Raw genomic sequence first — 20,878 nt, forward strand, 5'->3', positions numbered from 1 at the left:
TAAAGACATGTAATTCCCACATATTTACACATTTATTTGCAACTTCGCGGTGAATTTACTGTTTGATGACAGCTGGAGCTCCATCATCAGACAGCAGATTTCTCGATGCTAAACGTTGCTGGTTGGACCAAAAACACTCACTCAGCGCGAAGCTGCAGGAGACTATCTTCATAATGTGCTTTTATTACTGTCATGATTATATTTAAGGGCCTGCCCTGCTCGATCATATGTTTTTAAATCCGTGCGGTCAGACGACGCTATAGTTGGCTTACGTTGGCTTCACAGCTTCTGATTCGCGAGGGCACTAAAGGAACATTCTGCTGCATTTTTCACATTAAGATCACCTAAAACCGGGTCCTGTTCAAAAACCGCTGGACCTGGCCTGCTCAAACCTGGATTCCTGGATCTTAATAAATCAAACAGCAAATTCACCGCAAAGCTGCAGATAAATGTGTAAATATCTGTGAATTACATCAGTCTTTATTTTGTTCTGGACACCACTGGAAACACAAATTCATATGATGGTTTCTCAGATCGCCGCAGCATTTCCGCCTTCAGCGATCATCGGGAGCTTCGCGCTCCGCTATGCGAAGGCAGCTGGCGGTCCGAAGAACAAAGCTTGTCCGCGGTGCGTCCGGAGGAGGACCGCAGAAGGCGGACATGCAGCTACTTAGTCCTGAGAAGCTGTGGAAACTCATCAGAAGTTCACAACCATCACAAAACCCTCTTCTCTGCCGCTAACACAGTCTGCTCCTGGTGCGCGTGTGTGTGTGCGTCAAGTCAGCAGCCGGACACACGGAGAAAGCAGTGACGTCATCGCCCCGCCTCCCCTCTGCTATTGCTTTTTCTAAATGAATATTGTGACAAGTTGCGCGGGGTGGATGTTAAAATGCAAATGCAATCCCCTCTTTGCATTTTCGTTTTAATTATGACACAGAATAAGCGGTTTTAAGTATAAAATGAAAAAGCATTTTGAAATATTGCTTTTTCTTTTTAATTTTGAGTCATTTGATGCAGCTTCATTTTGAAAATGAAAAAGCATTTCTGTTAATCCATTTTAATTGTCAAATTAGACATTTCTAAATGAATTATGCTACACATTTACCAGGGACCTATTTGAAAATGAAATGTCAAATACAATTTTCTTTATAATTTTAATTAAGTGACAGAAAAAGCTGTGTTGAAGTATAAAATGATAAAGCATTTTGAAGTATTGCTTTTTCTTTTTAATTTTGAGTCAAACAATGCAGCTTCATTTTGAAAATTAAAAAGCATTTCTATTAATCCATTTTAATTGTCAAATTAGACATTTCTAAATGAATTATGCTACACATTTACCATGGAAGGTCTTGAAATTGAAATGTCAAATACCATTTTCATTATCATTTTAATTAAGTGACAGAATAAGCTGTGTTGAGGAAGGAAATGAAAAAGCATTTTGGTGGATTGCTTTTTCATTTTAATTTTGAGTCAAAAAATGCAGCTTCACTTTGAAAATTAAAAAGCATTTCTGGTTTTGACTTGGCTTTTTATTTATGCTACATAATCGCTTCCATAAACGATACCTATCTCTACTAGATGCCTATCTCTACTAATAATTCAAAACAACTAATTTCTATTAACAGGTACATCTAAAATAATTCATTTTGTGAACATTTTCCTTTGTGTAGTTTCATTACACATAGATTGAAATGTATTGATCATTTACTTTATTGCTTTTGATATTTGTGGTTTAGAGAAGATGAAAACCTAAAAAAGCTGTCCAAGAAAGTCAGGATAAGACAAGACAAGACTTTATTGATCCCCGGAGGGAATTTTAGTTGTAACAGTAGACAAACAAGAAATATAGCAGTTAGAAAAACAAATAGTCTGTAAAAATTCAAATAGAAATAAAAAGTGGAAATAAAAGTACACATCATAACTAAATAAGTAAATCCAGCAGCAGTTTCAGCAGTCCTAAACTGTGTCATTCTATAGTCTAACTGTTGTTGGGACAAAGGACCTCCTGTAGCAAATCATATATCAAAACAACCAAAGTTTATTTTGTTTAATTTTTTAGAAAAATTCATCTCTACACATTCAAAACTCACTTGTGCCTCCCTCTAATGAAGTTACTGCATCAATATGGTACGGAGACCATCAGCCTGTGGCTCTGTGAAAATGGAAGCTCAGGTTGCTATTGAGTTCATTGGAAAACTGAAGAGGTTTTGAGCCTTAAAAACTTTTTTTAAATATTTAATTTTTCTGAGCTACAGAACTTTTCCCCCTGTAAAATAAAGTCTTCTGCTGTGGTACAGAGCTGAGAGGTCAACCTCTTATTGGAAAAGTTTAGAATTTAGAGTTTACACTAAATCCTTACATTGTCAAGTAAAAGTCTTACAAGTTCTCATGTGTCTTTTGAGATGAGATGTTTGACAAAAACTTTTTTTACATTCTTTACAAGAAAAAGGCTTTTCTCCTGTGTGAGTTCTCATGTGTGTGTAGAGATGAGATAAATGACTAAAACTTTTTTTACATTCTTTACAAGAAAAAGGCTTTTCTCCGGTGTGAGTTCTCATGTGTATTTTGAGAGTAGATGCATCCCGAAAACTTTTTTTACATTCTTTACATGAAAAAGACTTTTCTCCTGTGTGAGCTCTCATGTGTCTTTTGAGATGAGATAAATGATTAAAACTTTTTTTACATTCTTTACATGAAAAAGGCTTTTCTCCTGTGTGAGCTCTCATGTGTGCTTTGAGATGAGATATTTGCTTAAAACCTTTTTTACATTCTTTACAAGAAAAAGGCTTCTCTCCTGTGTGAATTCTCGTGTGTTTTTTGAGATCAGATACATCACGAAAACATTTTTTACATTCTTTACAAAAAAAAGGCTTTTCTCCTGTGTGAGCTCTCATGTGTGTTTTGAGATGAGATATTTGACTAAAACTTTTATTACATTCTTTACAAGAAAAAGGTTTTTCTCCTGTGTGAGCTCTCATGTGTGTTTTGAGATGAGATATACGACTAAAGCTTTTCTTACATTCTTTACACGAAAACGGCCTTTCTCCTGTGTGAGTTCTCATGTGTCTTTTGAGACTAGATCTGCGACTAAAGCTTTTATTACATTCTTTACAAGAAAATCGCTCATCTTCTGCATGGATTCTTATGTGAGTGTTGAACTGAGATGTGTTACAAAAGCTCTTACCACACTCTTTACAGATATAACATCTTTTATCAGACCCAGTTTCCATGTAGTCAGACGTGTTACTAATTATTCTTGAGATTTTACCAGACCTGATAGAGGAAAGTCTCTCTTCTTTTTGAGATTTTTTGTATTTCTTACCCAGACTAGTCTTCTTGGGATTTTTTCTAACATCTGTGTCACACTGACTTTCTGACATGTGAGAGCTGTCCACACTTTGGACATGTCGTCTGTCTCTTCTCTTCCTCTGATCTGTGTTCTGTGGGTCTGTCTCTTCATCTGTAGTTGATGTTGATTCTGTGTCTTCATCTGTAGTTGATGTTGATTCTTCATGTTGGTTTCCTTCTTCATCCTGACTATCAGTTACATTAAAGCTCTGCTGATTGTTTAGATCTGCTTCACTGTTCTCATCTTCCTCATAAGTAGGATTCTCCATCAAGGTATCAGTCTCCTGCTTCAGATCAAGCTGCTCTTCATCCTGACTGATGCAAAGTTCCCCTGGTTCCTCTTTAATCTGTGGAGGTTCTGGTTCCTCCTGCTCCTCTTTAATCTGTGGACGTTCCGGTTCTTCATGTTCCGCTCTGAAGTTCCTCTGCTGGATGCAGAGATCTTCTTCTTTAGTCATCCAACACTGGGGGAGGACTGCAGGGGCACAAGAACAGGTCCTTTTTTATGTTATGGTGACTTTATTTATTCTTAAGTATCAATACAAATGATTGCAGTACCATTCAGTATATGCACATTAAAAAACTTTTAATTTAAAAAAAAGTTTTTTGTTTTCTTTAGCACAACAGTATAAAACTGTGCTGAAAAAGCCCCCCCTACATCTCCCACCTATGAGGAGAGATTTTTCAGTCAATAACTTGTAGTCTGAACCAGTTATAGATAGATAATATTATTTTCTTTGTTTTTTTAGGGAAATTAATTTGCAGATAAATAATTCATAAATGGTATAAACAGGTCTTTAATGTCATCTAACTGTATACTCAAATTAAATCCTGCTGAAATAAATAGGACAGATTTATTAGAAAGGGGACGGTGGGATTGACAGAAAATGTACTTTTAACCTGATTCTGTCTCCACTTGTTTTTATGTGAAATTATAAATAGGAAAACAATCTGAAAACAAATTGAATGTTTTAGATTCTTGTCATTATTGACAGTAAACATGCAGACATCTATAGTAAATGTTTCACACAGTCTTTGAGGCTTATTTCAGCACAACACCAGCTGTGTAATGTTAGGAATACACTGCTAATAAAGTTACATTCACATGTCTGTTATTGTATTTATTTTATTTAGAAATCACCTCCAGGACCGAGGTCTGGGACCAGCGGGCACCACACCTTTTACTGAGGCATCTGATTGGTCAGTTTATAACTTGAGTAACTGGCAATAAAGAACAAATATTATGAAAAAAACTAAGATAAGCAAGGAGATATTAAGAAAAAATGTTTCACAGCAAGAATGGTAATTCTGTCTATTTAGAATGACTGAGTAACAGCTGCCTATTTTTCTATAGAGGTCTATTGGAGTTTGGCGACAGCAGCTACTTCCTATTTGGAATGGGGGGGACTCTACTGTCCAGTGACGATATAGTCTATGCTTTTTAGCATTGACTTTTGGACAGCTCCTCGTGGTTTGACTACTAAGAATAAACAGTGTTGGGGGTAATGAATTACATAGTAACAAGTTAATTTAATTTAGTTACTTTTGTCTGTAATGGAGTAACATAATGAATTACTACGGAGCCCGTGATCTGCCATAGGTTAAAAAAGGGTTTTTTGTTTCCATTAAATAATTAATTCCATCCAACAAAATAATAATCTGGTATACAGTCTAGGGTTGGGCGATGTCCCTTAAATTGGCCGTTGACGATGTTTGCTGTCAACCATCGGGATGGACGATGACATCGTCCAGGGGGGGGGTATTTTTACATTTTTCGTTATTATATAACTGCTATTCGTTATTTTACTTTTTTTTAATTTTATTTCCCAACTAATGACTAATCAGCGATGATCCAGTATAAACTGAGGGAAGTGACTTTAACAAAAAAAGTAACAAACAAAACAGAAAAGAAGTAGTCCGCTCCCGCACTTAACTAGTGAAGTGGACCGGCGGAGCACGGACTTCCAGCTTTGTGTTTGATGGGAGGGGTACAATGAGTATAACACACATACCGCTCATTATAAGATATAATGAGTGGTATGTGTGGGAGATTTAGGACTGCGATCCGTCCCGCAGCTCTAGGGGAACTACTAGCTACCGAACTCAGAACCGGGTCTAAAAGTGTGTGTCTGAGCACAGCTCGGATCGTCAGCACACACACAGCGGTTTGAGCTTCAAAGCAGAAATGTCGCTCAGTCCTTAGAAAACATTCAAACAATCACGTGGATTTGTGTTTCCAGTCGTGTCCCGACTAAAATAAAGGCTGATGTTATTCACACATGTTGGAGCGCCACCCAAAGCTAATGTTGTTAGCCCGTGTTAGCATACTGCTAATCCTGGCTTCGTTCAGATAAAGCACTGACCACACGGATTAGAATTCAAATGATGAGCGAACAGGTGTTTCATAAGAACCGTAACCTTATTAAAAGCACGTTTAGAAGATCATCTCGTATTTTACCGAGCTGACATGTCAATGTATAGAGCCACTCGCTGTTTATAATCGTTTTGTATTGAATTGTTACATTCAATAAAGTTTGAAAAAAAAAGCCGCTCGGTGGAATCTATATCCTTCCGGTTTTCAAACCCTACTGCGCATGTGCGAATGATTTATTCCGACTGAAAGTGTGACCTTAGTGAACGTTTTTATATTCGGAAAACATTTTTCTGGGCCCATGTACATGGTTGGAGTCTAATCCGACCATTGATCCCATCAAGATATTTTGTACATGTAACCGCGGCTTATGGGGTCGACTCGCAACGTGGCGGGGGCGTGGCATCACGATGGTGGTCTCTCCATCGGGATGTCAGTCACCCATGACGATGGACGATGATATCGTCCATCGGCACAACCCTAATACAGTCAGGTCTGTAAATATTGGGACAGAAACAATTCCAACATTTATGAATCTATAAACCACCACAATGGATTAGAGCGTCAGCCTTAATCTGAGGGTATTTACTTCCAGATCAGGTGAGCGGTCTATGAATTACAACTGTTTGCATATATCCCTCCCACTTGTTAAGGAACCAAAAATAATTTGCCAATTGGCTTCTCAGCTGTTCCATGGCCAGGTGTGTGTTATTCCCTCATTATCACAAATACAACATTCTTGAAAAGAAGAAATGCACTGGGGAGCTCAGAAACGGCAAACGACCCGAGAGATCACAGAAAAAGACTGAGGTGGATGAAGGAATAATTCTGTCCCTGGTGAAGAAAACTCCCTAAACAGAGGGTTTACCACAAGATGTAAAACCTTAGTGAGTCTCAAAAACAGGAAGGCCAGACTAGAGTTTGCCAACCAACATCTAAAACAGTCTTCACAGTTCTGAAACAACATCCTATGGACAGGTGAGACCAAGATCAACTTGTACCAGAGTCATGGAAAGAGAAGAGCATAAGAAGGAAAGGAACTGCTCATGATCCAAAGCATACAATCTCATCAGTGAAGCGTGGTGGTGGTAGTGTCATGGCGTGGGCATGTATGGCTGCTAATGGACCTGGTTCTCTTGTATTTATTGATGATGTGACTGCTGACAAAAGCAGTAGGATCATTTCTGAAATGTTTCTGACAATATTATCTATGGAAGCATCAGTGTAGTGTAGCCGGTTCCTCCGCAGGTGCGTGCCACGACGGCAGAAACAAGAGCGAAGACAATAGAAAGGTTCAAGCCCTTTTATTTTTATATTGTCAAACCAAAGCAGCGGCACTGCAACTAAAAGATGATGACATACAATAATGTGATATACACAAAGAAAGAAACAGGTGAAACGTTAAACACACTAAATATATGAATGTGAAAACAAACACATACCAGAAACAGCAACTCCACGACACACCGCAAAACCGGAAACGGCCAAGTGTTACATCCCACACACACACCTGTTCTCCTTATATATTGTATCACGCCCCCGAACTAAATCCCCATTGGTCACAGTAGCATAATTAAAAATAAAAGACAATACCAGAAATGCTTTTTCATTTTCAAAATGAAGCTGCATTTGTTGACTCAAAATTAAAAAGAAAAAGCAATCCGCCAAACCATTTTTTCATTTTCTTCTTCAACACTGCTTATTCTGTCACTTAATTAAAATGATAAAGAAAATTGTATTCGACATTTCATTTTCAAAAAGTTATCTGGTAAATGTGTAGCAAAATTCAGTTAGATATATCTCATTTGACAATTAAAATGGATTAACAGACATGCTTTTTCATTTTAAAAATGTAACTACATCATATGACTCATAAATTAATATAAAAAACCTTCAAAATGCTTTTTCATTTTCTACTTAAAAACTCCTTATTGTGTGTCATAATTAAAATAAAAGTGCTAAGAGGGGATTGCATTTTCCTTTTCACATCCACACTGCGAATAGTGTCACATAACACAATTCCAGTTAGCATTTCCGGGGGGGGGGGGGGGGGGGGGGGGGGGGGGGGCGATGACATCAGTGCCTGTTGATCCAACCAGCAAACCCCAAAAGTTTAGCATGGTGAAATCTGTTAGCGTTGTTAAAGGGGCTGTAGCTGTCCCGGAACAGCAAAATCAGCGTGAAATAGATGTAAGATCTTAAGCCCGAGTCAGAACCCGACCCGGCCCGAAATTCGGGTCGGGTCGGGGACTAAAATGACAATCATTACGTTCGGGTCGGGTTGGGCTTCTCTCTCGCTGACTTTTTTAATAAATATATGTTTATAAAAATGTATACTGTTAGCAGCTTAGCTTTTCATCAGGTCGTCAGGGAGGTGACGCAGCGACGGAAGAGGGCGTTGCCTTAGGGGCACTCAGCGATGACGCAGGCGCACGAGAGGGAAAAATGCGCGGGAGAGGAAAAAGGTAGGGGCTGTGCTGCTGCAGGTGTCAGTTTGCATGAGAAGGTGTTTGGAGACGTTGTGCTGTAACAGATGATCCGACCAAAGAAAATAAATGGTTACAGACCTTTTCCGAAGCAAGGGTGTCCCGCTGAATTTGTTACCGTTTAAGTCCAGACCGGACTGGAGATCATAACAGCGGTTTCTGACTACGGTCCCAAGCCTCACGCTTAAGGTAACAATACTAAAACGATGTGTGGATACTAAACTAAGGAATACTTGTCATAAATAAATAATTTGTTTAAAACAGATAAGGCGCTGTAAGGTAATTGCTATATAACTACTACTAAACAGGAAGCAAAGACACAGAGCCAGGGCTGCAGTATTTCTCCGATTAAGGGAGAGTGCGCATCAAGATCTCTCTTTCACTCTCTTTGTCTGGCCTCTTATTCTGTGTTCCAGCATTTATTTATTTATTTATTATTATTTATTTATTTATTTTATTTATCATGGTCATAAAAATATGTAGATTATTTCAACCTCAACAAATCTTGCGGTTTTTTTGTTGCCAAAAATACTATAGGATGAATTGAAATTTCGGGTTTGCTTCGAGCTCCGGCCTGCAAATCAAGTTAATTGGTCACGTTCTGGGTGGGTTGGGCGTTAATGCCCGCGGGCCTGGGTCGGGTCGGGCTGGATTTTTTAGGCCCGATCTGAAGCTGCAGGAGACGATTTTCTAAATGTGCTTTTATTACCGTTATGATTATTATCAAGGGCCTGCTTGCTCATAATTTTTTTAATCTGCTAAGCGGCCAGTGCTTTCTTTCTTGGTTGCAAGGACCTGGAAGAAGGGTTAGCATTAGGCTAATACGTGCTAAAAACATTAGCCGTGGAGGAACACATTTTGTTCGTTTCATTTCAAATCCAAAAAGGTGGCATCGAGTCTTTGTCCCAATATTTATGAACCCGACAGTACATTTATCCTGTTGTATTTGAATGCACCACAGTTAAGGGACACGTTGATTGGTCAAGATGCATTATGGGAAATGTGTGATGCACGATGGGATACATAGCATGTAGCCCTCAGATGTAAAGTTACTGCTAATTCCTAACGAGCATGTTCATAAAAGAGTTAACTCAGCATGTCCTGAATATTATTATTCCTGTTTGACCCTAAAGTACAACACCCCAAAATGGCCTTCATGACCAGCAAAAGAGATCCAAGGCTGGACGAAAATAGCTCATTTGCTTAGTTCTGGAAGGAAATAGAAATACTTGAATCCATTTTCTTATCTGCAAGACGCGTCAATGAACCATAAACACCAGAGTCCAATCTCAATCATTTCATTCATTAGATGCAAAATGACTGACATGACCAAAAAAACAGCTGTGCACTCATAAACATGTGCAACAGCTTGCAGATCCGCGTTGTGGTTTTCCAAATCATGCACTCACGTTTCATCCACAGATGAGCCCACATCTCTGTGCCTGTCATCTCACCGGCAACAGTTTCAAAACACAGGATCATTATTACATTTTCATTTCACAGAGGGATACGTCTTTTTTTCTCTTTTAAATCGCCCGTTCCTAAAGATCGACATGGAAAGTAATCTACATTGTGTAAAACTTCAACGTTTTATTGAAAAGAAGTGGCAGTATTTATATAGGTGGGCGGGGTCAGAGTAACAGCACTGAGTGAACAGACCCCTTATGACCCCATTGGGGGAAAAAATTCATTTTGAGAAGAAATGATCATTCAAACATTATTTTTTTCCAAGTCTAAAAACTACAAAAAGATGACAGATCAAGTGCTTCTTTTTATCACCCCCCCTCCCCTCCCCTCTGTGTGTCCCAGGTTGTCGACCCCTGATATGTATTGTAGTGTTAGGAAGTGTGAGGTCAACATTTTTTTAGATTGCTCGGAAAGGTGTTCCTACTGGTTTTCATGTGTTAAATTAGAGACTCTAGACTTGATGTTAGCTTCTTGTATTTTTTTTTTGTTGGTTGTTGGAGATTAAAAAAAATTCCCCTTGTTGGTGTAAACGTAGAGGTTGGAAGTAGAGCCCTGCGCGGGACTATTTTCTTCATCCCGCTCCCGCCCGCGCCCGCTGAATTTTTGACCAATCCCGCCCGCTCCCGCAACGTATGCGTTACACTCCCGCCCGCTCCCGCAATATGTATGTCCACTCCTGCCCGCACCCGCAAAACTCATAGAATTTAATGATGGCGCTGCAGGAGGTTCTCGCTGTGGCCATCCGGCCGTATTACATCCCGAGGGAGTTTTCGCATGTTATAATTTTTAACGTGTACATCCCTCCATCGGCCGATGCGGAGGCAGCCTGCGAGCGACTCCACGGGGCGGTGACGCGCATGCAGACCCGGCACCCGCAGGCGCTGCTTCTCATCAGCTGGGATTTCAACCATGCCTCGCTCTCCTCCATTCTCCCCACTTTCACTAAGTATGTTAAGTGCCACACTAGGGAGAACAAGACGCTGGACTTAATGTATGCTAACGTTAAGGACGCATATGACTCCAACCCCCTCCCCCCACTCGGCCGCTCTGATCACAACCTGGTGCATCTGGTTCCTGAATACAAACCCAGGGCAAAAAGAGAGCCACCCAAGAAGAAGGAGTCAGTGAGAGCGTGGACTGATGAGGCCAGGGAGAGACTGTTTCCAGACCACGGACTGGGAGACACTCTGCAGCTCTCATGGAGACGACATCGACAGCCTGACCCACTGCATCACTGACTACATCAGCTTCTGTGTGGAGAACACTGTACCAACTCGGAGGGTGCGGTGTTTCTCCAACAGCAAGCCCTGGGTGACCCCTGAGCTGAGAGCCCTACTGAAGGAGAAAAGGAGGGCTTTTATTTCGGGGGACAGAGAGGAGCAGAGGAGAGTTCAGCATGAACTCAAATACAAGATCAGACAGGCCAAGAACAGCTACAAGAGGAAGCTGGAGGAGCGGCTGGAGAACAACAACGTCCGAGGTGTGTGGAGAGGTCTTAAGACCATCAGTGGTCACGGACAGAGAGCAGACACGGTGACATCTGATGAAGACCAGGGCTTGGCCAACGAGTTAAATCTGTTCTTCAACAGGTTTGACTCCAGCCCTCCCCCCTCCACTTCACACATCTCCAGCCCAGCAGCTAAACCAACCCCCACCCCCAACCACTCTCATCACTGCACACCACCCCCATCCACAGCCGTACCATCTCTGACCCACACCTCCACCCCCCTTTGCCTCACTTCTGATCAGGTGAGGAGAGAACTGAGGCGACTTAAGACCAGGAAAGCTGCAGGTCCAGACGGCATCGGACCCTGACTGCTCAGGGACTGTGCTGACCAGCTCTGTGAGGTGGTCACTTACATCTTCAACCTGAGCCTGAGTCTGGAGACGGTCCCAGTCCTGTGGAAGACCTCCTGTGTGGTTCCGGTTCCTAAGATGGCGCACGCTAAGGAACTAAACCACTACAGACCAGTAGCCCTGACCTCCCACCTGATGAAGACCATGGAGAGGCTCATCCTCAGCCACCTTCGCTGCAGTTTGCCTACAGGCCGAACATCGGGGTGGATGACGCTGTCATCTACCTGGTGCACCGGGCGCTGACTCATCTGGAGGACGCTGGAACCGCTGTGAGGGTCATGTTCTTTGACTTCTCCAGCGCTTTCAACACCATCCGGCCAGCTCTGCTGAGAGAGAAGCTGGAAGGGGCTGGAGTGAACAGACGACTGACTGCATGGACGACCGACTACCTCACCAACAGACCACAGTATGTGAAGCTACACAACTGTGTGTCGGAGGTGGTGGTCTCCAGCACTGGTGCTCCTCAGGGGACGGTGCTCTCACCGTTCCTCTTCACCCTTTACATACAACACCGGCAGTTGTCACCTCCAGAAGTTCTCTGACGACTCGGCCATTGTCGGCTGTGTGTCGGGGGGGAACGAGCTGGAGTACAGGTAAGTAATCAAGGACTTTGTGGACTGGTGTGAGCGTAATCACCTGTGCTTGAACACCAGTAAAACAAAGGAGATGGTGATTGATTTCCGGAGGAGAACACCTCAATTCACACCAGTGAGCATCCATGGCTCGGTCATTGAGGTAGTGGACAGTTTTAAGTACATGGGTGTTCACCTCAACAAGAAACTTGACTGGACTCACAACACCGATGCCCTGTATAAGAAAGGGCAAAGTCGCCTCCACCTTCTGAGGAGACTGAGGTCCTTTGGAGTGTGCAGGCCTCTCTTAAGGACATTTTATGACTCTGTGGTAGCCTCTGTTATCCACTACGCCGTGGCCTGTTGGGGAGCAGGCAGCACAGACCGGGACAGGAAGAGACTTAACAAGCTGGTCAGGAGGGCCAGTTCTGTCCTGGGCTGCCCTCTGGACTTTGTGGAGGAAGTGGATGAAAGGAGGATGTTGGCCAAGCTTACATCCATCATGGACAACACCTCTCACCCACTACATCAGACAGTGGAGGCACTGAGCAGCTCCTTCAGTGGCAGACTGTTACACCCCCCATGCAGGAAGGAACGGTTCCGCAGGTCATTCATCCCAACAGCTGTGAGACTGTACAATGCCACAGTTTAAATATGCATGTACAAACCGGTTTTCATACATCCATAGCTCATCTGTATATTCTGTGTCTTTACTTTATTTATTTAATTTTATTATTAGGCATAACATGTGTTATGTTGTAATAGTGTACATAATTTATTTCTTACTTACTTTTTACATTTTTTTCTATTTTTGCACATTTCTTTGTATTTCTATACTTGCACGTTTGGGAACACCCCTCACTTTGGCACATTTCTGTCACTTTTCTTTTCTCTGCTCTTTGGAACTGCTGTGACAATTGAATTTCCCCAATGTGGGATCAATAAAGAATATCTATCTATCTATCTAGTCCCGCACAGTAATAGAGATGCATTGATTTTGTATCGTCTCCCGTCCCGCAGGAAAAAAAACACGCATTTGTATTGATATTATTACAGAGATTCATGTCCTCCTCCAGCCTCATCTTTTCATGCATTCCTCTTGTGTAATGTGCAACTTAATTATTAAATATATTTTTACAAATCCTGTTCGGTTAAAAGTGTGCGTGCGTGCGCGCGCAGACAGACGGCCTGAAGCGCGCTCCTAGTAAGAGGCGGGGCGGGGCGCACCCCCAACAACAGGTTAGATGACAGAGGCCATTGGGCGTCTCTACCTGGTGCGTTCACGGAGCTTCAGTACATAAGAATCCAACAGCCGCACAGCCTAACGTAGTCCGCTAATATACATTCATGAGATATTCATGGCAGCATTGATCCCGCGGGGTTTTTTTTTGCCGCCCGCTCCCGCCCGCAGCACAATTCAAACCGCCCAATCCCACGAGATTTGGGTTGGGTCCCGCGGGACCCGGCGGGACCCGATCCCAATGCAGCCCTCTAGTTGGCAGTATGACATGAGAAGAAACATTAAAAAGACGCTTTTTTAGTATTAAGATCTTTTTCTTCATCACAATGTCACAAATTTTAATAAAAATACCTAAAAATCAGGCTTTTCACAGCAATTATGGCTACGTTCACACTGCAGGCTGAAACGACCCAATTCCAAATTTTTTGCCCCTAAGCGGCCCAATTCCGATCTTTTCATTACAGTCTGAATGAGACAGATCCGATCTTTTCAATTGCGACCCAGGCCCCGTGGGTTTGCCGTCCTGATTCCGAATTGTAGCCGTTCTTTTCAATTGCGACCGCCGTCTGACCAGCCAGGCGACTTGATTCCGAACTGTACGTCATCGACACGCAACAAACGTCATCATTTTGCGTTGAAGTAGGCGGGAACGAGAACGTAAACATCAACCATGGTGGACGATGCTGCTGAGATCAGTCAGTGGATGAGAAGGGAGGTCACGGATTGGATTAATATTTGGGGTGATCGCTCTTTTCAGGCCAAACTCCAGGGCTCTTATCGCAACTGGACGGTTTTTGAAAAAAATTCCAGATAAATGGCAGCAGTGCTGGCAATAGCTAGCAGTGCTGAAACGGAGAGCGGTGGAGAGTCTCTGGATCACCAAGTAGAATCATTTCTCACGTCTAAAGGGATCTCCCTGGATCTCAACACCATCGAGGCCTGTCACCAGCTCCCCAGGAGAAAGGAGACGGATAAACCAGCAATCCTCATCAGGTTTGTGAATCAAAAACACAAGCTAGCTCTGATGAATCAAATGAGGAATCTGAATGGATCTACTGCTTATCTGAACGACCATTTGACCAGAAGGAATGCTGAAATTGCCAAACATGCACGGCTTCTCAGGAAGCGTAAGCAGATTGAGAACACTTGGGTTAAAGGCTGCAGGATTTACGTCAAACCACTTGGTCCACCGGACCGGTTCAAGATTCTGGTTGTGAACACCATGAAGGACTTTGAGAAGTGTTTGACCACGGTCGTCTGAAACAACATGCAGTAATAAATCAAAGAGCCAAATAATTTCAAGAAATATGACTCCTAGATTCATCATTTTCTCCATACGTCTGACGTCACCTGATTAAAAGCAGAGAATCCTGACATGCAGACAACTTCACCTCAACTTTCATCGCCGCTGATATCAACTGAAGAAGGATATGGACCTGAATCTAATGTCTGCAGACATAACATCGAAGAGAACAATTAACTGTTTAAACCAAGAAGAACGGCTGTTAATCAGCAGAAGAAGGAATACAGTAATCCCCCCATATTCGCGGGGGTTACGTTCCTCACCCCCCCGCGAATAACGAAAATCCGCGAATAATTGACGCTGTTTTAAAACTCCCATAGTCAGAGCCTCTGCAGAGACAGAACCTTTTTCTGCCGTTTGGGTTCATTTCTAGAAGCTGGAGATGATGCAGGGCATTTATTAACCTTGTCAGAATGGTTACGGCTCGAACAACAAAAGTGCAGCCTGCTCATACACTCAGCCGGAGGAGAACGTTCAGCCAACGCGCACCCAGGTAGGCCCCGCCCCCTCTAATCCACCAGTCACCAGCCCACCGCTGATTGACATACGCTGTGGTCCAGCAACTGGCAGAAAGAGGGGGCGCCGCCCGCCCGCAGCTCTGTCCAACTCGGGGTCGTTATTCTTTACAGTAAATACAGAGTAAATCGTTTTTCAAAATTCGCGGAATGAGCGCTGTTCTGCGTCTCACGCTTGTGACGTCACGTCATCTGCGGCCACCCGCGAATGAGCGGGGCGCGAATATTAAACCGCGAATGGGCGGAGGATTACTGTACTCGACCGATTATGGACCCTTTTTATTTTTCCCTTACAGCATTACTTTATTATATAAAAAGATACAAAAGAAAAAAAGAAAAACAAATGATCAATCACTTATTGAAAATGGTTAAATTGATCGACGTTTAATGATTTTACTTCACTTGCTCCTAAAATTGATAAATTTATTCAAAAATCTTTCATAATGTAGAATAATTTTGCATATTTTTTTAACTTTTGATACTTGATGAAATTTTGCTATGAAAATCTCTGAAACAGTGTTGTGTATTTTACTGATATATAGTATTATTTTTTAATCATATGAATGACTTTTCTAAGTAACATAATCTGCATATATTTTATATAACTGATCTGCATTTGCCATGTTGATTTCTAAAATACTTATTTTTACATAATAGTTAAGTAATTCATCTTTGTCATGTGCTTCATTGATACTTTATGATTCTTAATTCTGTCTGATGAAAGTAATGAACCGGATATTGATAAATCATGTTATAAAATGGTTATTGTATAACGGGGTGGGATTATATAAATTGTGTTCAGGTTTGAATCTTTTCTGTCTGCAGATCCATGAGCAAGACCCTGTCTTTGGGTTTTAGCTTGAAATGTAGTTTTAGAAATAGAATCTGTCTGAATGTCTGGAATTGGAGACATGGAGACATCAAAGAGGTTAAGATGGATTTTGGGTTTGACAGAGAAATCTGCTGAAAAGAACTGAACTACAAACTTAGAACCACAGACGACTAAACAGATTGTACTTTTTTATCTGCTAACAGTTTTCTCTTTGATCTGTTAAGGTTTCCTGTTTGTCGTTAGCTGGAAGGACTAACTAAGATCATATGATTTGAAGAATGTTGTGGGCTGCACTGACCAACAATGTCTACTGTCTTTTCAACCGGAAGGGACAGAAGAGACTCTTCCAGGACACGCTGTTGATGGACTGCATGTTTGGAGAGCTTGAAGCTCAAGATAGAACCGTTGTTGAAGTAAACAAACCGATAGTGTGGAGATGAAGATCAGAGTCACACTGACCTGCTGACACGTGAGAGCTGTCCACACTTTGGACATGACTTCTGTCCCTCCTCTTCCTCTGATCTCTGTTCTGTGGGTCTGTCTCTTCATCTGTAGATGATGTTGATTCTTCATGTTGGCTTCCTTCTTCATCCTGACTATCAGTTACATTAAAGCTCTGCTGATTGTTTAGATCTGCTTCACTGTTCTCATCTTCCTCCGGAATCTCCATCAAGGTATCAGTCTCCTGCTTCAGATCAAGCTGCTCTTCCTCCTGACTGATGAAGAGTTCCCATGGTTCCTCTTTAATCTGTGGAAGTTCTGGTTCCTGCAGTTCCTCTTTAATCTGTGGAGATTCTGGTTCCTCCTGTTCTTCTTTAATCTGTGGAGGTTCTGGTTCCTCCTGTTCCTCTTTAATCTGTGGAGGTTCTGGTTCCTCCTGTTCCTCTTTAATCTGTGGAGCTTCTGGTTCCTCCTGTTCCACTCTGAAGTTCATCTGCTGGTTGCAGAGATCTTCCTCTTCAGTCATCCAATGCTGGGGGAGAACTGCAGGGACACAAACACAACAAGGAGTCTTTTCTACGTTTCCAGGGGGGTATTCCAGAAAGCAGGTTATGCTAGCTCTCACGGTAAGTTTGAGGCTAAGGAAGTTGATAACCTCAGCTTTCGGTTCCAGAAATGGAGGTATGTTTCAGGGTAGGTCAAGTTGCCATAGCAACTCATGCTCTGAACATAACCTGGTCTGGAGCAGGTTTAGTTGAAGGTTAGTTTGTTTACAGAGAGGTGAAGCAGCATGACGTGTCCATTTGAAGATGATTTAGTGGATGAAAAAGCTCATATAATACTTTTTCCACAGTGAGAGGGTGATAAGACCACATATGGATGTTGGAAACATTTTTTTTTTACTTTGATCTAACTTAATTATTTGTTTCAGTTAAAATAAATCATTGTTTTGAAAGTCGGTTTAAAAATTACATGTAGTTTTCAGATAGTTATTTTACTTTCATTCTAATTAAGTAGGTGGAACTTTGGTGCTGCTGTTAGATCTGCACCGCAAAGGATTCTGGGATATCATACATTTGGGTTTAAGTGTGGGTTTTTGACCAAATTTGTTTAGTTGTTTAGCTGTTTTACTGTGTTTTGCCATGTTTCGCCGAGTTATTTTGCCGTACTGAGCTTACGTCTCTGCACCATGAGTGAGAGTGAAGGAGAGGATGATGAGTTTATATAGCACCCCTACGGTTTTGAGCTATAATGACAATGACGGCAGATTCTTTAGCGAATTTTTGCACTCCGTGCATTTTCCCCCCGTCTTTTTTATTGTTATAAAAATGAGTATATCTGCCGGCTCATACTTAGACATTTGAGAGTTCAAGAAATATAATTAATCAAGATGGAAAATAGATAGATTGAATTGGAGTAATATGATATTTAGTTAGATAAATACCTAAATTTGAGTTGTATAAACAATTATTGAGTTTATAGACGTAAGAAATTAGGTTGAATAAATTTAACTCAATTTTTTGTTACCAATAGAAGTAATTCATTTAAGTTGGAAAAATTGGATACAAGATCAGAAAATTGTGCGTTTACTTTGTCTGCTCTTTTTTCTACACGCAGAAACTCTTTCTTTTACTGATGATGCAGCCGTATTACTTTTTTGATGGACGTGTAATCTTCATAAGCCGTCACTAAAATCTCAGACTCCGTCTCACTGAAGTACAGCGTTTTCTTTTTTTTTCACTTCGCGTTTTCATGGTGACTCCAGAAATCGGCGATCCATTGAGAATGTCTTTATGTACCTGCTGTGCACGCCCATTAACCCAGGGTTACCAAGTCGAGCGTAATTACGCTATATCCGGTCTTTTGGAACTGACATACCCCGAGTAAGCAAGTTCAGGCGGATTTCAGACAGAGTTATAATAACATATATATTAAATATATTAGCATTATATTTAGCATTATATTTACTTAAGTAACTCTTTGGTGAATTGTACTTGTGAGAGTAAAACAAGGCAATTTTATATGTATAGCACAATTCGTACACAAACTAAGTAAAACAGGAAAACTTACAAGTTACTCCTTAAGTTACTCCGAAGTAAGTTACTCCTTGAAGGAGTAAGTTAGTGTAGAACCGCCACTCAGTGCCAAGCGGGTCACCAAATAGAAAAGCATGAAGCTCAAACGGCTTCCCTCGTTTGACACAAACCTATGTGGTGTAGCTGAAGCTGCGGGTTCCAGCTGCTATCCAGCAGTCTGCGCTGACGACAGAGCTCCTCCTCGTTCTGGACGATGGTTCCTTCAGCAGCAGAAAGTTGTTCTCTGACAGAACCTTCCTGAGGTTCTGAAGACATGGTTCCTGCTCCGATCTTCAGCTCCAACTCCCACAAACACCGCCGTCCTCTTCACTGCAGCTCCGATCGATCATCTGCTAGTCTCACAATCACAGCAATCCACGTTGTCTTTCCGTTCAACACTTCTTCACTCATTTACGACACTTTGGAAAATGCTGAGAGTTCCCACACGAACCACGTATCGTCCTTTCTGTCCAAAAACCTCACAAACGTCCCAACAAAACACCACAGTCCTCTCAACACAAGCTAGCGCGGCTAGCCTGCTAACAAGCTAACGCTGCCAGTGCCTCGTGCTGTTTACTTCCGGGTCACGTGCAAAGCTCTATTGAAAAATAAATAACTGCTTAACTGAACCTCAATGGTCCAAAAAGCGTCCAGTATTTTTAAACAGTTTTATTCAGGAGATAATAAAGAAAACAAAAACAAAATTGAAAAAAAAATGTGTAGAGGAAACGTTTTGAGAGCTGTTGTGACGTCATCACACTGTGTCTCATTCCTTTTTTTTACTTTATTGTTCAAAACAAATAGAACAAATACATATGACAGGAACAATAGTCATAACAACGAGAACGTCAGGGGATGGCACATGTATTAAAAAAGAAAATTACAGAAACAGATTGCTGGGCATTGGAAATATTCAAAGACAGACAGTTTTCAAAAATATGTATGGCCCTTTTGTTTAAGCTATTACAGACACTATATAAATAAGATTCTAATTATTTAATTATTACAGGGAACAAAGTTGTGATAAGGAAAACTTTGATTTGTGAATATGAAATTTACCAAATATTATAATTAGATTAATTGCCAATTTTACGTTTGATCTTATTTTTTTTTTCGTGAAGGCCAAATATGATATGTTCAAATTTCATCTAATATTGTGAATCTAATTTGGAATTTATAAAACGTGCACAATCTTTCCAAATTTTTTTTAGTAGTATTACAGTTCCAAAACAGGTGACTGATTACATACATATGATACAGTTGGGGTCAATAGTCTTCTTATATCTGAGCATTTATTGATTAGTGGGAGAGATTCTATGTAGGGGTTTGTAGGAGACGTCTCTCATCCTGTTATTAATTAATCATTTATGATGCAGGGTCCAAACATTTTTCCAGGGCAAGTCAGGAATACATTTTCTCCAATAAAAAGCAGCAGAGGGAACAGAAATTACATTTTGCTGAAACACATATGATCTTGTTATTTTTTCGAGTACAGTTGAAACAAGATTTTCCAACAGTGGTGTCACTTAGAGATATGAAGGGAATATTTGCATCAAGTGCAATATTTTTAAAGAGTTCACAGATTTCATTAGTGACAGCATCAAAAACAATGGCATACTCTTTAGGAGGAACAGCAAGGTTGTATTTAAGGTTAAATTCTTCATATCTGAGTAATTGACCATTGTGGTTAAAGAGCTGACCCACCAGTAGGATATTATTGTCAAACCAATTATTGTAAAGGCTTTATCTGTTATTCCAAATAAAAAGCTTATGAGGGGAAAAAGTGTGTTTATAGATAAGTGCCCATGAAAGAAGAGTTTGTCCGTGAAAAGCAGAAAGTTTCACTGGGATTTTGTCGATATTATAATGACAAAGCAGAAGAAAATGGAGACCACCTACTTTAGCAAACATGTGATGAGGGAAAATATTCCAAATGGAGAGGGGATTTTTTAAATATGACTTAATCCAGTTTATTTTAAAAGTATTATTTAAAGTAATAAAATCAAGAAAATTTAGGCCTCCTTTTTCATTAATACAGATTTTTTTAAATAATGAATACGGTTTTTCAGATGAAGTTTAGCAGCATTTGGTCAATAGATTTAAGAGTCTGATTGTCCAGGTGCAGAGACAGAGCGGAGTAAGTTAGTCTAGAAATCCCTTCTGCTGTGGAGAGTCAAATCCTTCCTCTCAGACTCAGGTCTCTCTGAAGCCATTGGTTCAAACGTTTCTTGGCTTTATCAATCAGGGGAGTGAAACTTAATGAGCATCTTTCTAAATTACTTTTGGAAATAATAATGCCTAAATATGTTACATTTTCTTTTACAGGAATGTTGCAGATGGATTCTAAAGCACAATCTTTAACAGGAAGAAG

At 41.0% G+C, this 20,878-nt stretch overlaps 2 protein-coding genes and 1 long non-coding RNA gene across 5 annotated transcripts in view; 1 reads left to right on the forward strand and 2 right to left on the reverse strand.

Annotated features, from left to right (window-relative positions):
- LOC111949070 (NACHT, LRR and PYD domains-containing protein 12-like) overlaps positions 1-20,878 on the reverse strand; it is a 350,272-nt gene that overhangs the window by 174,547 nt on the left and 154,847 nt on the right. The window lies entirely within an intron of this gene.
- LOC144987763 (uncharacterized) overlaps positions 1-20,878 on the forward strand; it is a 296,127-nt gene that overhangs the window by 96,615 nt on the left and 178,634 nt on the right. The window lies entirely within an intron of this gene.
- LOC110014238 (uncharacterized) lies at positions 1,778-19,218 on the reverse strand. The gene is made up of 3 exons (XR_013652110.1): positions 18,639-19,218; positions 16,451-16,975; positions 1,778-3,823 (listed from the first exon to the last, which is right to left on the reverse strand). It is a non-coding gene; the product is annotated as an uncharacterized LOC110014238 (long non-coding RNA).

Source organism: Oryzias latipes, chromosome 2 (assembly GCF_053564925.1).
Source record: "Oryzias latipes strain Hd-rR chromosome 2, Olatipes_Hd-rR_3.1".
Classification (NCBI taxonomy): Eukaryota; Metazoa; Chordata; class Actinopteri; order Beloniformes; family Adrianichthyidae; genus Oryzias; species Oryzias latipes.